This window comes from Phalacrocorax carbo, chromosome 2, assembly GCF_963921805.1.
Source record: "Phalacrocorax carbo chromosome 2, bPhaCar2.1, whole genome shotgun sequence".
Classification (NCBI taxonomy): domain Eukaryota; kingdom Metazoa; phylum Chordata; class Aves; order Suliformes; family Phalacrocoracidae; genus Phalacrocorax; species Phalacrocorax carbo.
This window is the reverse complement of record NC_087514.1, coordinates 84,401,289-84,419,014: the sequence shown is the minus strand read 5'-3', so window position 1 is coordinate 84,419,014 and position 17,726 is coordinate 84,401,289. Positions and strand designations below refer to the sequence as shown.

At 36.6% G+C, this 17,726-nt stretch overlaps 1 protein-coding gene across 1 annotated transcript in view; it reads left to right on the top strand.

Moving 5' to 3' along the window:
* Positions 1 to 5,364: 5,364 nt before the first annotated feature.
* CDH18 (cadherin 18) overlaps positions 5,365 to 17,726 on the top strand; it is a 206,140-nt gene continuing 193,778 nt past the window's right edge. The window contains exon 1 of the mRNA XM_064443422.1: positions 5,365 to 5,732. The gene's annotated coding sequence lies outside the window, so the exon portion shown is untranslated. The remainder of the gene's footprint in view (positions 5,733 to 17,726) is intronic.

The following is a 17,726-nucleotide window of genomic DNA, read 5'->3' as shown; positions in this document are numbered from 1 at the left end:
AATAACTGTTACACATTTGCTTAGTAACTAGATTCCCTGAAATGATTTATATTTATTCTTTTATACTTTAAATGTTCTTTCTCTCTCCCCAGCCAGTGTAGGGAGAAAAGTTGTGCTAAAAGCCTGATTTCATTCTGCTCTTGCACATGCAATCCATTTGCTCAGTGGGTTTCCAGCTAAGTATAGAAACAAGAACAGCACGCTGGGGAATGCATGCACCTAACAGAGACCTGAAAGCTTCCAACCTTAAGCTTTGCTAATGGCAAATGATCTTAGTGATCTTACTGTGTTGCATCTTAGGCAAGAATTAGAGAAAAGTAAAAACCGGCCTTGCTTACTTCCAACTTAATCGATAATATCTGTCGTATTATTTTAGATTGCTGTCTGTATGTTGTGTTTGTTTGAAGACGTAGAAGGCCGTGCTGAACTTAACTTCTTTTCTTAATCTGCCAGGAGCCTTTCTGTTGGCACAGTAGGAGTATGAGTTAAAACATAACTGCTTGCTCTGATCAGAAATGTGTAGCAGTTTACAAAACATAGTGCTGTGTGTTCTGCTCCGTACAATGAGCTGTAGCCTGTTCCTGCTGTAAGCCCAATGCAATTACAGGAGGTGCACAAGGGATAAAATCTCATACAGTTCCAGTAAAGGCTTTGATTGCACACTCTATTGTTTTGTCTAATGTTTGGTCAAAAGATACACTGAATTGTTTAGGACACTTTTTTTTTTCTTTAATCACAAGTGAAAGGAATAACCACCAGAAGTGAAAAGGAATAACCACATACAGTGTTTGTTCCTCCCTGGTAATAATAACTACTGTACAGTGGCAGAGGTGACTTTAGAAATAATTTAAATAACCATTTTAGCACCAGCATTTCAGCACTTTAATTTGATTCTCAGAAGTTATTTCCTCTGTCAGTCACTGTCAGGACTGATGAATGTATAACTAGCCTTTCCTTAACAAGAACAGAAAATACTTCTGTTAATTGAAATATATTCTTTTTTACTGTGCCCACATTTCATTAAAATTTCAGATTTCCAGAGGATCATCTAGGGTCATTCTGTTAGCAGAGATTATCATTATGTGTATTGTAATTGGGTTTGTGATACTACACTGTAATTTTCTACAGAACAATTAGGAAAATATTAATAATGATACAAAGCAGATGGTTAGTTCATACTAACTATATTCTTCATTAAGAATTACGCAAAATTGTAATATTATGAAGGACATCTGTAGGTATCCAGAGCTCTAGAATATAAACACATTCTTCTTTTTTTTTTTCAATTCTAGATCAGTTGTTAAAAAATAAATATCCAAATTCCTTATGGCATGTTGTACTGAACTGCTGAAGAAGAGCAGGTACCTTAGTTTAAAAATTGTTTAAAAATATTCATTCAGGCACTTCTAATTCAAAAGATACACAGCACTATTTGAAATACAGAAGGTAGCAGACACGTAGGTGGCTGAGGTCCAGCCATTGCAGACTGATTGTTAAGAGCCTGGTACTATCAGGTAGCTTGTTTAGCCCTCTCTGTTTTCATCATTTAGTAATAAAAAGCAAGCAGTAAATACCAAAATGCTGAAGAGTCCCTATTCGGATTATCGTTCTGCAGTTTAGTATTCAGCCAATTCGTCTTGGGCTCCTAAATCTGTTAATCTGACCTAAGATCTTACTCTTCCAGGTGCTACTGATCTCCTTGATAACTCTTTTTTTTCATTTCCTGACCAGTTTCTTAGCTAACCATTTCTTTACGCTAAGTAGTTGCTCCCATGGTGATCACACTGAACAGAGACCAATTCTTCTTGCAGCCCATGATTTTTCTGTGGAAAGATTTTTATTCAATACGGCTCAAACTCAATTTGTTAAATATGTCAGTATGAGCAAGTTCACTGCTTTAGTTGCTGTAACAGTGTTGCTTCAAACTTTAGGTTTTGGGAGATTTCAAAACCTTTACTACAAAATTTGCATAGCAATACGTAAGTTGTGATCTAGTTCCTCTAGAATCTTATTGGGATACCAGTACGAAATAGGTTTGTGTAATATTGATCCCACCTATAATTTCAAGGAGAAATAACAGGACTAAAAATAAGAACAGTGTTAGTAAACTGGTTTTTACTGTTTTAAAAACAATGTCTGATTTGTGTATATGACTATGGTTTTTGTCTGGTGATTACACTGCAATACAGAAAAGAGAAAAATAGTTTCTTATTTCTTAAAAGTTATTTAAATTTTTTATTTTATTAAGTATTGGCAAATATACCATTTCCCTTTTCTATACATCTTTAGATGAAAGTTGCCAGGTGCCGTTTGTTTTGTGGGCTGCAAAGGAGAACTAAATACGAAGGAACAACTTTTTCCTCTCCTAAAGATATTCCATTGTAACCCTTTGCAAAGGGATAGAGGAAAGCAAAAGCTGCAGGAGAAATTTACAGTTTTTATACAGAAAGTAAAATCTGGTTAGCTTTGGATTCTCTAGTAAATAAAATACAGAGTTTTGACATTCTGTCTAGAAAAAGGGGCCTGGAATGCTGCAGAAGCACGGGGCTGTAAGGCTCAGGATGCTAACAGCATGGTAGTTCAAACTATAAGCTGCTAATTTTATTGCTGAGATTTCAGTCTCTTTACTATCCTGTTTTGCAGAATAATCAGTTCTGAGTATTGTCTCCAGCTCCATGTAGAATCATTCAAATATTCTTCAAAAGGCTTCATTGACTTGTTTTGAAAATATTTTTCAATGAATAGCACTTACTATACAAATTTAACTCACTGTAGCCTTTTTACCTCACCTCACATATTTCCAAACTGTACTTTCCCATAAAAAATGTCAATACATCCTGTATTTAAGAGTTGATGTTAAATCATTTGGATTGAACCAGCAGGGGGAAGTGAGTCAGGGAAGAATTTGAGACAGGCAGCCGTTCAGGCAGGTACTGCTTGATATTTCTGTGGATGAAAGGGGTCTCACAGCAGCTCTCACTTGTACTGTTCCCTGTGATCCAGTGGCAAAACCAGTTGGTAGCCCCACGACCTTGCTTTGCCTCTTCTGCTTTTCTGTTGGTGGTTTGCAATCTCCTTCCACTTTATCTCTCCATGAGTTCTGAAAAAGAGGATAGAAAACTGTTTTGCCTTTTCTATTCCTTGACCTTTCTTCCCAGGTCTCTTCTGTAAAGTTTGTAGTGGTAATATTTTATTTTTCGTGGATTAGCCTTGGGGGCCAGAGCAGTGGAACCACCATGCCGGTGCCCTGGTTTGTGACCCCCCAAACATTGGCTCTTGACTCCTACTGCATTTTCTTTCTGCAGGACTTGAGCACACAGAGAAATGCCTAGCAGAGCAGCTGCACTGGCAGGTGTCATTCTGGAGATGAGAAAGATTAAATTAATTTGAAATAGGTGAGGAAGGGAGATTAATTAAGCATTTGATACAGTACTCTGTCTTCAGAAAAGAAACAATTTTTTTGTTACAGGGTGTCCTGTCTCTAACTGGAGGTCTCCTGAACTATAAGAACATAAATGATAATAATATAAATTTTTAAAAAATGTTGCTCCCTGGAAAAATAAATAGAAATGTATTATTTTGATAAAAATTTAACTGTAGCATTGGTAAGTTTAAAAATAATACTAAGGATTTTGTTTTCTGTGAAAATATAGAAGAACCTTTGGGAAGGAAGTTGTTGGCTAAGGTATTCGGAATTCATTGGATATCAGCAAACCTACTTCACATTCTGCTACGGCTGTCTCGCAGTACTTGTGCAGGTTGGCGGGTGTCACGGGGAATCTGGGGTGAGGGAGCTGCAAGAAGAGAGCCACTCTGCTCACTGACATAGGTTTTCATTTCTGCGTTGGCTGGGTATTGCCAGAGGACAGCTGGGGCAGAGTCTGTGTGTGAGAGGGGGTATGATACACCTGCCTTTTCAGTACAGTGTGCGTGTTCGCATCCGCCGACGCCACGGTGCCCCCGCTCGTGGTCCTGGTCAGCACCACAGGCTTGGGGGAGAGGCCTTTGGGTGCTGGCAGCGGCAGTGCCCCAGGCCTGTTGGGCAGCCCTGCTCCCCCACAGTAGTTCACCCCTGGGTTCCTTCTGCTGAGAGGCTGCTGCCCCCTTGTTCATGGTTTTACACCGGGGTGGTTAGCAGGGGCCTCACCGATCCCATCAGCCCCAGCCAGTCTCTTTGACTTTCTCCACATATAAAGCCAATAAGCAGTTGTTAGCCAGCTTGCTACTGCCTTCTCATCTCCTGCCCCAAAGGCATTGCAAGGATGTGAAGTCAGTAGCAGTTCATCTGGGCTTCTTTCCCGCACGTAGCTATACTAGTAGAGTGGGCAGATATTGTTCAGACCTCATTTTATCTGAGTGCTGCTTTCAAGTAGGTTTTACCCCATGACATTTGGCATGCCTCATTTTTCTATTTGTAAGATGGAGATAATGGCTGTTTTCGTTCAGAGAATGTTTCTCTTCAAAAATACATTTTTAATGCATTTTCACCTATGCAGTGCAGGGGCTGTCTCCTAGCAGTGTGTAAGGAGTGGGCGTGTGTAGCACAACAGGACTCTTCATGTAGTCTTTCAGCATCACCACCCACTGCTATGAATAGACAGAAGTTTTGTAACTGGCGGTGGTCATTTAATAGCTGTGTCTGGTGCTTATAAGAGGTATGAGAATGCCACTGACTTTGCTTTTAGAAAGCAAACTGTTCTTATTTCACGTTTTAGCCACAATGAGTTTTACATACTTTGTGAAACAGAACTACGTTTAACATATCTAACATATATTAGTTCTGAAATTGCTGTTTAAACTTTAATTTTCTAAGATGTTAACTGGTGTCTTGTAAGTGAGGCTTAGTGTAAATCATAGGTGCTTCATCATGCTAGTTTTATAGGAATAATTCCAGCACATTTGATTTGTGCTAGAATAGCAATTATTAATAACTCTGTTGAAAGGCCAGCGTTAGCACCACATTGCTTGCTGATACTGATACCTTTGGGGAATATTAAGTAACCAACAGCTATTGTGTACTTTACAAAATACAAGTTTCTTACAGCTGCCTTTTTTTCAATTTCATTTTTCTCCAATTAAAATTTGAAGTTTTTGAATTAAAAAAACCCAAACAAACAACAAACTTCTTCAACAGAGTTTAATTCCGTATTAAGGGGGCAACATGTTTGGACTTGCAAATCAAAAAAAAAAGAAAGAGAAAAAAAAGAATGTGATACTAATATGTTGGTAGGCACAAACCCTGGGCAGTCCTTTAATACAGTAGACCGATGGAGAAAGCATTAGAAAGAATGAATTCACTGTTGAAATATTCAAGGTTCACAATATAGTAAAAAGAGAAAACAAAGCTAATGTGAAGGTGATGGATTTGCTTTTTTTTAACGTTTATTTATATATTTTTAATATCATTGCTTCTGGTGTTTTCTTTCTTTCTTGTCTAAAGATGTTAACTCTGTGCCCTGCCACAATATTCTCGTGAAGGGATTTCACATTCAGAGATTCTTATTAGCCGTTATGAGAAAAAGTTTAAGTGTTAATACCACTGTTACACTGCTTTTTACTTCTGCTGAGAGCTTATATTTTTTTTTAGTAAAATACCGTCTTCCTCAGTTCCTTGAATTCTGACATGTGTGTGGGTTTTTTGTTTTTGTTTCCCAGCAGCTAAAGAATCAGTAGGTTTGATTTGGCAAGTCATTTGGAAAAGGAGGAGTGAAGTGCCCTGTGACTGCCGAACAGTAAGTGCCTGTTTTACCTGCTATTTTAGCCGCAGAAGTAAGTAGGATACGCAGATGGATTGGTATGAAACTTTTATAATACTGAGAAGTGTATAAAAATGTGCACACATGTAAGTCTAACTATTCTGAAACCGAAATACTTTAAAAAAAAGGCCAAGAGATCTGCTTATGTAATTATGCATCAGGTCGTGAGCAGTGTTGAGGTATACAGCGTAAATTATTGAAAGCCAAAACTGAGAAGAACATTAAGTGACATTCTGTTAAATTGATTTGGATACTAAGTAGTTTTAAATATTCAATATAGAAAGTCTCTAAAATTAGAGGGCACGGTTTGGATGTGTGCACACATCCCTGCACTTGGAAACTAGGAACTAATTGAATAAAGACATGCCTGTCAGCTGTATTTGCATGCTACTAAAAATGCTACTCTGTTTTACACTATAAATGACTGTCAGCTTTATTTGCAGCATGCTTGTCTGTCAATTCAAATGCTTTTTTGAATCATGTCAGATTAAAATTTCTTTTTCAAAATGCAGGTGTTAACTGCTTTCTATTTCTCCCCAGGAGAAAATATCTCTGCAGCAGAAAGCAATATATAATAATGAATCTTACAGGGTAGATTTGGATGGGAGAAGCTGAACTGGAACACTAATGTATGAAGCTCAGACTTAGAAACGTTTAGACATATTTGCAAGTATATTAAGCACTTAGGCTGCTGTTTGAGGACAGTAACACAAGAAAAATATTTAAACTCTGCACCTAATATACCATACCCTTAAAACCTTTGCTACTTTAGCAGATTAGTTTAAAAATTGAATTTTTGCTTTTCTTAGAATTGAAAATATTAAGTCAGCTGAGGCAGAAGTCCATAATACTAGGCTGTAGTTTTATTAGCTTACGAATTATGAACATCGCTTTAATATATTGTAGTGTCTTTTGTTTATACACAAGTGCAGGGAAGGAGAATGCTGTAAAATCTGCCTGACGCTGGGAGAAGCTGCTCTCTGCAGCTTTTTGAATACACAGAATCTTGATCATTTTAGACCAACAAACAGCAGGCTTGGGAAACAAAGGAAGTGTGTTGTGTTTTAGAGAAGTAGGACTAGCTGGAAGGAGCATGGAGTGTTGTTTTGCGTAACCAGGACTCAGATTGGACCTTGTCGAACCAGTCTGCTTGCTCATTGCTACCAGATGCACAGCTCCCAGCTGTGTTCCTCTCTCCTTTGTGGTACCATGTCTGATGCTCATTCATTCCCTTGGGAAGCCAGTTGCTGCACAGTAACCAGAGAAAGACTGGCTCAGCCAAAAATCCGACGGGTTTTCTGTCCTTTAAGTGGGCTAGATTGAAGTGAGATGGCAGAAGAAAGCCGAAGGAAGTGGACTACGTATTTCAATAGCTCTGGAGTGTTGGAGGAAATAATCTGTCTCGCCTAGCCGCAACCTTCCTCCATCCATGAAATTTAGATTCAATACCTCTGTCTCTGAGGGACTGCACACCTCCTCCTGCCGTCTTCTTGGGCTTTGGGTGGAAGCTGACGTCATCTGCTGAATAATGTAATACTGGTTTGCTAGAAAGCAAGGAAGGAACTGAAAAAGTGAGAGAAATGATAAATTACACAAACAGTAAGGATTGTAGGCTGATAATGGAAGATTAGAGGTTTTTAAATAATTATTACATATTTTAGCAATGACTGTAATAATACAGGCCATCTCCTGTGGTTGGTAGATGTATGGCTTGAGAAATTATCTGAAAACAAGTTGCCATGGGGATATAGTTGCATTACTGTATTAGAAATCAATACCAAGGCTGTGTGGTAGACTGCAGTCATTGAATTGTGAGAATGATAGAAGTAAAAATAAAAGCTTTCAATAAAATATTAGAAAGGATGATGAAGATTATAAGACTTCCAAACCCTTCACCTGCATTTTGGGGGCAATGAGATAGATAATGATCTTATGTCAGAAAAAGAGATTCTGATCTTAGGTTACTGGTACAAATACTGCCTAGTCCAGCAGGATCAGAAGAGTTGCTACCTAATGATTTTTCTACACATTTGGTACTAATTATTCTCTTGTTAAAGATTCTAATGGAAGAGATGGGAGGAAGTACCTGTGTTATGTGTCTGTAGGATGTTTTCTCCTGTATTTCCAGGAAGACTTTTTTCAGGAAAGAACCACAACACGTTTGAGTGAGCTTGTGTCAGGGGTAAAGAAAAATTACTCTGACATTAGCTATCCAGGGCCTTGTCTATGCATATGAGAATGGTTTCTGAGAGTGTTAAATCAGTGATGAACACTTGTTCTGATGGTCTGTAATTGTGCAGAGTGGGAGTACACTGACACCACTAGTACATACCTGCTACTGTGTTTATTTAAGAAATACTGATAAATGAAGATGAGCTGTTGTTATTGTGTGTTGATGTTAGTCTGGTGATTGATGTTTTTCTTGCATGTACATTTATGATGCATTGGATTTTATGGTTGAGTGTCGAAATAGAAGTACAACTGTCTCATAAATTGTTTGCTTTCAGTCATTTATTTTGGTACATATCAAAGGATTTATGCCTTGTGGGCTGTGTCTTACTACTTGTATGTGTATGTCAGCTCCCCTGGAGTCCCATTTCCTCACTCCCTGGTGAAAGTGCAGTAAAAAATGAATAAGAAAAAAGTGTGGTCTCTGGTGCGTTACTTTCATAATGCTATTACTGAAGCAGCTGTAGTAGATGAGATGGAGCTCCATCTGTCTATGACTTCCTTATTCTAAATTATTGGATCTGACCTTGGTTACGAAGACATGATTTTTGTCTTTGCTACCAATGGAAGATAGAAGTCCAGTAGAAAGTGGATTTTAGAAATGCAGAAGTAGAGATTTCCCTGTATTTAGAATGCGTGTGTTAGAGTAAGATAGTGTATGTAAATAACCTAATTACAGAAAAAATTATATGTTTTTAATGAGTTACGGTCCACATAATAAAAATAGTGCAGCGTAAAGGATGAAAGGGGGGAAAAAACCCACAAGTTTTTTCTGTTTAGCTATGTAATTTTTTTGGCAAAATTTACTTATTGACAGAAGTGGATTAGCTTTCTGTCATGTGAGTAAGGCAAAAGACCTAAAGGGCATGCCAGCAATGAATAGGATGTATGCTAGAAGAAAGTATGGCTAGTCAGTGTTATGGACCTAATATTATTGAGATAGATCAGTGCTTTGCATCTGTTTTCATCTATTAGTTAAAGTAAATTAATTGCTGATTTTCGTAGAATATGGAGATTGCATATTTGAATGATTTACTATCCAAGGTATCTTAAATTTATCTCATAATGTATATATAGTATATATTTATGCTTTTATAGTTGAGTTTTAAATAGGAAATTTACGTAGCAAATGCCCTTGATCATGCATTAAAACTCTTGTATCCTCATAGCAGGCCAGATTTCTCAGACATTTGTTTGAATACGTGCTGAAATAAATAGGGTTGAACTCTGTCACTTAATAATGTGATTGGCAACATCTCCAGTATACTGCAGATACACTTACATGAGCTCTAAGAAAAATAGCTTACACGTGTTATCAGTGTACATGTAGCATCTGAGCACAGTGCAGGCAGATATTTGCATTTTTACCTAGATGCCTGGTCATGTTGTGCAGCCCAAGCTGAGTCCTTTGCTGTCAGAGCTGGAGAGCTGCTAGTTACAAAAAGTAACTGCTCTGATATGTATTCCCATTTACAGACAGAAGAAGTGGAAACATAAGCATCAAGGAAGCAGCTATGTTAGAAGCATTTTGGGTTCTTGTTCACATTTTTCCTCTTTTTTTTTTTTTTTTAATTATATACACCTTATTCAATTCAACTGTTTCTTGTATGTTTTTAAAGTAAATGTAAATCAAGATTTTTAAAGATAAGACCTAAAAATAACCAAGTGACACACTTTATTTAGTTTAAAGCTTGGATTCCAAACTGACCAACTCAATTAATTATGAAAACACTTGGAGAAGGTAAACAGCATTTTAATGAATAGTTCTCCTTTAAATCCTTTCCCCAGTGTTTTCCAAGAGTAATGTTAATAGTGTAATCTAATATTGAACTCCTTTTTATTATTTCCTTTCTATTGATTTAATTAACTGAGGTGAGGAATATCTGTTTTCATAAAATGTTGTAGAAAGTATTAGGTAAATTGTTACAGAAGCTGATGTAATGCTATAAAACTTAGAACTTACTATTTTCCAAACTTCATGCCTTATATTAGACTAGCAATGTCAGCCCTCACAATTCAGAGTTTCAGAAAGAAAACTAATATTCAGATTTTAAAATTACAGCAAGCTGCATGATGATGTGTAGGAGGTGACTTCATAATCATGAAGAAAACCCAGCTTTGTTCTGCCCCTTTGAGAGAGAGGTCCCCTCAGAAAACAAACAGACAAACAAAGCATTTCACTGCTGTTTCTTCAGTCTAGGGTGGGGTTCGGGATGGAACATTGTTACAGCACGAGCTCTTATTCCATCAGCCATTACTGGGGGATTAAAGATGCTAGTGACAGACCTGTCGGAGTAGCCCTTTAGCCTCCCCTTTGCTAAGTTGCTTTAGCCTCCTGAGCAAACAATTTCTCTATCAAGAACGAACAGGCCTGAAGCTTCCTTAATGCTGTTATATCTGCATCAGATCAAGGTCATGAACTTTTATTAGCTTTTTAAGCTTTTCTAATTACTGTGGGTAATTTATTTCTTGATACCGCTCTTCAGTTGTGAAGCTTGTGGCAGTTCATTTTGGTAGCTGCATGCGTCTTTTAATTCTCAAAGGGTGATGAGGGTTTGCTAGTAGCCTTCTCAACAGCCAAATCCCTTTCTAGTATAGCACATCTATGGCAGAATATGTGGAAATTTATGTATTCTCACCAATGAAGTACCAATTTACTTTCATCAAAAGTAGCAGATAGCCAGGGAGGAAACATGAAACACTGAAATGTGAGAGAACAACCACCAGTGAAAACCTTGAATCTCACTTTGATTGGTTGGATAGATATCAAATTATAGGTACATAATTTTGAGTTATTACTTCTCTTGATTGTTTCATAACAGATATTCCAGGTCCCATTAAAAAAATCTGGCAGCTGTTACACTTTTAAATTTCTTTTTCATTGTTATATTACTCATTAAATTATGATTTCTCTGCTAACTCCAGTGGCTGACTACTCTCATAAATAGGATACAACTTATTACAACTTGTCCACAGATAGTTTACATGTTGCATTTAGGGACCTCAGTCTACCACTTTTCATGCCTTGCTTGAATAGAGTACTCTGGGAACAGTGTGGTTGGAAGCACTGTCAAATAAGGCTCAAAATGAGACTGAGATACAGGTTTTTGCTCAAAAACTATGAAGTGCTTTCCCTCTTAAAGTGAGAGTGTAATTTTTCTGGCTGTTAGTCCTGGCTGTGCTGCTCTTTTAATGATGCTGGATGAGTGCAAAACCCTCACCCTGCTCACATACAGAAACAAAGCTAAGCTCCAGAAAACATGTAAGTTACAGTTTGAGTCACCCTTTGGGCACAAAGAATCAAATTTTTTTATTTTCCTCCACTAAGCATACTGTGGATGATTTCTTGAAGACCTTCAACCCACACTAGAAAACCCAGTATCACATACCATGCCTCTTATTTATGAACAATATGAAAATGGTCTTACAATGTTTCACTTGTCATTAGGCTAGTATTAGAAATTTTGAATACATTTTGAAACTGAATGTTGCATTTTATATTGCATTTTTAAATTTTCCTGGTACATTGAAGTGTATAATGTTATTTGTCTACAGAAGGTGTTCTGCCAGCTCCTCCATTAAAAAACCGATGACCTAATCTTTAAAAAGTTCAGTTTTAAGCTTAGTTTTAAGCAGACAATCCCATTAATGTGAATGAGCTTTTCATTAATAGGCCTAAAGTTAAGTAAGTCTTTTTTTGTTTGCACAATCAGAACCTAAGACGTGATCCTGCTGATTAACCTTGATTCTCCTTCCCCTTATGGTTCTGAGGATTTGCTGGTGTTATGGTTTGAACATTCAATCTCAACTTATCTACATGTTTTTCTGTTTCTGGGAAGTTGCTTGGACAAGAACGGAAGCTAAAATTTTCACAAGAGTGCAATAAAGTTGCATATACAAAGTCTTTGGCAATTCAGTGGCAGTAGTGTATTTAACACATTTCACTGTTTAAACCTTAATAAAAACTAGTACATGAAAATTGTCAGCTGTATAAAATCTGAATTTATCTTAAGATCATTAGTAAGGTTTTCATAATGTATTTAACTTCAGGTCAAATTACAAATCATATACACTCACATTTCTGGAATAATCGAGAACTTTTCAAGGAAGAACATTGAAGTGTTTTATATCTAGACAAAAATAATGGAGTAATAACATAAAATTTACAAAATACTATCTTGGTTGAAAGACAGAGTTGAGAAGACACATTGTCTTCCTCAGAAAAGAAGCTTAGGAAGAACAATAAAGAACAATCTGAAATAAAAGCATAGAAATATGTCTTGCTGTTTTGAAAAGATGAGTGAGAATGAAGGTGACACTGTGTGTTTTAGAATTAGCACATGATTCATTTCTTAAATATTACTTTTATATGCTCACATACATTAATTAATTTAATGAACTACTATGTGTTCAAAGATACCAATATATGCATCAGCAGTGAAAGAATTGGATCTTTTGTTTTTATGTCCTTTTGTGACAAACTACTGTTTTGCATTACTGAGAAAGCTGTTGGGCAAAACAAGGTATCAGATAGTCTCAACAGCAAAAGAACATGTTACCATCTTCTTCATGTCAGTATTGACTTCCACTGGTAGTGGGACATAGCTATTTACCAGAGTATGCTGTTATTTTTGTATATTTTTAGCTGTTTTTCAAATACCATGCTATGTAACATAGACTTTCTCAAGATAGAAAAACATTCCACTCATTCTTTGCACCCATTCCCCTCCTCTAAAGAAAGGAAAGGAAAAAAATGCTTATACATATGCCATGCAAATAAGATGCAATGCAAGATTAAAGAAGTTCTCAGTTATAAATTAGTTCAGTTGTTGAACTGAAATTTATTAATCATGCCTATGAATATTTTTTAGTGATTGGGGTTGGTTTTTTTTGGTAACTTAGAGCAATGGAAATGGGAAAGTGAGTAAAAATTAATTTATCAGGTAACTTTTAGGTAGAAATTGTAACAGACCAGTGTAACTACTGAGAAATGGGAGCCTGTAGAGATTTTGTTCACATAGGTACACACATACATATACATACCTATGTGGAGGGTGTTTGTGGGTATGTGCTTACGCAGCTTTCAAAAATCTGTATTTTTAAATGTAAAAACTATTTCTTTGATCTTCTTACAGCTATAGGTTCTAGTGTTTAATTAGAAAAAATGAACTTTAGAACTACAGAAATATTAGTGCAGAGAACTAAATTATTTGCCTTTTCTTTAAAGTCATTGTTTTCCTGTTGATTTCAGTGGATTTGTAGGATTTTTTACTTACACATTATTTGGTCCTGGATTCTGCTTGGGTTTAAATTTCGGAAAACTATGGGATGGATTTACTAAATGAATAAAGAAGGACTGATCACAGGCAGGAGTATTTCAAAGTATCTAAGCAGATGTTAAAGATGTTTTGCTATTATGATAGCAGAAAAGATAATTCTGATAATATATATTAATTGGAAGACTGCAATGCATTTCTAATGTAGCCATGCATAACTATTTAAATACACTCTCCTATGAAATAATGTAAAATACCACAGTCATTTCCATGTCTTTTCAAAACTCACTTTGAGGTCTTTTTCACTTAACTCTTCTGTTTGGGTTTCACCTGAATTTCATACATCATTTCTTTCTGAATTTGCAATACAGCAAGCTAGAAAACTTATGAAAATGTTTTCTTGGGATATTTTGGAAATTTTCAATATCTGTAATTACTGCACTGATGGAACATACAGAAGTTGTTTCTTATGTAGTATAAATCATTGCATTGCATGATAGAAAACCCAGTTATCTGGATGTGGGGAATCCTCCAACGTAAGAAAGATCGTAAAAATAAGATATTCAGAAAAAAATCCATTCCGCTAGTCTAGCTTGCCCCTAGTGTGAAAAGTACAAGTAAATGCTTGATGTTTGTGTTCATTTCTACTACAAAGTGACAGTAAGAATACTTTTTGCTACAAACAAAGCTGTGATTTATTTCAAAGTAAAAGAACATTTAAAATCTGACATGCAGAGTTGCATTTACTCAGTCTGTTCAGACAGCCTTCTGTAAGGCATTTGCTATTTTTCTACTCATTAGAGATTTCTTGCCAAAATAACAAAAGTAGGTGTCTCAGATATTTCTGTATTTGCAATAGTAATTATCCATATTCCAACACCAAATTACACTAATTTTCCTTTTTATTTGTTTGTTACTTATAGGCAGACACTTCCTGTTTACATACCTGCTAACACATGCACGCTTATCTGTATCCCCTTCATTCATGCATCTGGGAAAAACTGCCTTTGCAAGCTATGTGACTGTTTTGTATATGGATTCTGACTTGTGAATACTTTGCAAAATGAGTTGCTAAGTTATATTGTTTGTATTTAACAGATGATAGTGTATTTTACTATAGATATCTATGAGGAATCTGTGACATTTGATTTGAAGAATTATGAATAGCTCAGTCTAAAATGGAACAAAATACATTTATTGATGGAGGTGATAAATTGAGAGGCCTGATGGATTAATAGCAGCTGAGCTAGAAGAGTGAGAGAAGAAGACAGGAAAATAACATTTTTTAAAAAAAAGTTAAGCTCAGTATGTACGTTTTAAGAGAGCAGAGAAAGCTAAACATAATGAAAGGATGAGTGCAGCCAAAGGCAAATCTAGTTGGTACTGTGTAGAAGAAAAACATTTTATGGAAATGGTAAGAAAACAGCATACTGACAGCAACACTGTGTGGTTGATAGTGATTATGGTATGTTTGGCATAAGTAAAGTCACAGGAGAAATCAAAGACTTAAGGAGATCTTGGTTAAAGCGTGATATGAAAAGGCATGTTTTTAAATACAGACTTCAAGTTTAGACTCAACATATATGGATGACTCCTTTTGTCTTTACTTATGATATTTATTTCTATAGCTGCGTAAGAGAAATCCTGGAACTGCCAATGACTGTTGAGCAGAACTCTTATTTACCTTTGTGTCATTTAAAATTATTCTTTTTCTTCAGTATTGGATTCCAGGATGATAGTTTTACTTCTGAAGAGGATTTTTCTTTATTGGTCTTTTTGTGACTTCCATGATTCCTTTTTTATTTGAACTGAAGGGTACAGATCCAAGGAATGACCTGATTCAGCACTTGCAGGAGTTGATTCACTTCATACACCTGTGAAACAATGAGTAGGGATTAACTGAACTGGTACTACTTAATTATAGGCTTCATGAAATATATTTGTAATAAAAAATTAATCTAGACCTGCAGAAACTGTAACAGAATCTATGGAGGTCTAAAATGAAGAGCAGATCCGTGGTGTGTGTTATAGGAGACCTGAGAGGGAAAAGTTGTTAGGTGGTAACCTCCAGGGGATCCTCCGTCATCCCAAGGAGAAGAGCTGCCAGGCATCCCTCAGCAGCTCCAGGGAAGTCGTGCCCTGTCCCTCTGACTGTAGAAACAAGTCAGACACTAATACAGTGCAAAACCTGTGGTTATTGTCCTGCTCCATATGGCAGTGGTGAGGCACTGGGCTGCTCCACAGAGATCTCCAAATAACATTGATCACATGATTTGCTACCTTTTATATTTTGTGTGTTGTGTCCCCCCCCCCATTTCCTCTTTCAGATTCTTCCATTTTACCATCTTGTCCCCTCCCAAAAAACCAACCCGCTCATAATTACCTTTTCCTTATTTGTCTTAGTTTTTCTGCAAGTGCACCCAAACTCGGTGTTTCTGGTAGTGTTTCCTACGAGGTCCCAACTTTTAAAAGTGTTACTCGGATAGTTGCCTAGGCAGTGTGGACCTTGCAAGCCTTGACATTCCAAAAGGGCCCCCATATTTTTCTGGAATGGTCTCTGAAGTTCAGCTGCTTCTCACACAGGTGTCTGTGAAATTCAGCCATTCCTCATGGCTCTGGCTGTAACCTCTTACACTGTTATCTGTTGCATCCGGCAAGTTTTGTCTTATCTGGTAGCTTCTGACCTCCTGTTCAGTTAGCTTAACACCAGGCCAGTGCACGCGTCCTCTTTCCCACAAGCTTCTGTGCACCTAAACAGTCGTGTCGAACCTAGAAGCTGACCCTGCTTTGAGCAGTGTGTTGGACTAGGTGATGCCCAAAGGTCCTTCCCAGCCTGTTTTACAGGAATCTGGGACATTGCACACATGGTGTCAGGATGTTGTAAAACAGGTAAAGTCTTCATGCCACTTTCACTGAAGCCGGGAGCAATTTGCTTTGGTTTCATGTAGTGCTCAAAACAAATTCAAACTCAAAATAGAATTAAGGTTACTGTTTGTTCTTTGCAAAGACAACGAAAAAATACCTTAGATTCTTTTTATTATCTTGCCAGTAACTGACCCAAAGAGATGGTCTGACTTGTCAAAAGTTGGGTACCTGTTAATGCTGATTTCTCAAAACCTGAAGTCCCTAAAAGGCATTCTGAACACTGAATTTGGAATTTTGCAGTTCACCTAGTGGGAACCAAAGTTTTGTCGTTTGAAGCCAGCACACAGAAAGGCTAAGTCAGACATATTTGTGATGGACAGCGATAAGTAAAAGTTCAACATGATTACTGTTTCAGGAAAAAAATCTGTAAGTTGCATGCATTAAATGAAGACCTTATTGGGAATTTTCAGTCAGGAAGTTATTTATCTGCAGTGTTTCAATTTGTGAAAAGCAAAACTTTATAGAAGGGATGTTTCAATGGGAAAAAAGGGTTGAAGTTATTTAGTTGTGCCACTTAAGTGTTTTAAAAGTAAAATTACCTTTGCTTTGAAACGTAGCTGATTTAAGTGTTAAAACATTCTATTTAAAAAATATTTTGGTTTTATTAAATAGAAGTGACTTTTTTACTTTGAGTCAGTTTTATTTTCCTTAATTTTTTCTGTAATATTGTTACATTAAAAATGGAACAAAAGATCTGTTTTTCTTCCTGTCTTGTGAAGTACCTAAACAGAAGCAGATTAGCTCAGAAACAATGGTGATGATTTACATTTTTATTCAAAAGGAAGGGAAAAATTGTACTGTAAAAAAGTATTTTAATTGTTTTCTATGTTGAAATATATCACATTTTAGGCATACTTTCTCACTGCTCTTGACACACTGGAAAAGGAACGTTTTCAAATTTCAAGTGTATACAGTAAGATTTGTTCAAAAGGTTTGGTAATTTAATATTCGTCTCTAAAATACTGAGATTTAAGTTTATCTAAACAATAACGTATTTATGACCGTTCTTACCTAAGAAACATATACATACTGTATATTATGTATTGCCAAAATTTCTGTAAGAAGAATATATTGAATAACTTACATTATTTTAAGGAGTTTCAAGTACATAGTGCTGAACTTGTAGCAAACTATGGGGGGGGGGTAAATGTCTTTAACTCTTTCTTAAGCATCTAATGTTACACTGGACTGCCTGCCCTTTTCTTTATTTTTTACCCATCATGTGGGATGCCATGGTACCGCTCAGAGGACCTCTTGCTATTCATTTTTGAGATATAATTTGTTAAGACAAACAGTACCTGTGGATTATACACGAGTGGGCTGTTGCAAGTTATTCCGATTTAAACTGGGCAATTGCTTATCGGAGTCTCATGTATTTGCTTTGTTCCCTGATTGGGTGACCTGACCTTTATAAATGGGAGGAATGACTCAAGAAATCACTGAAATCTTTATTCTGCTAGCAAGTTCCTTGGGAAGAGAGTCAGCAGAGAAGAAAAGCCTCTGCTGCTTTGGGAATGTAAAAGGACCTTTGCGCCGTCTT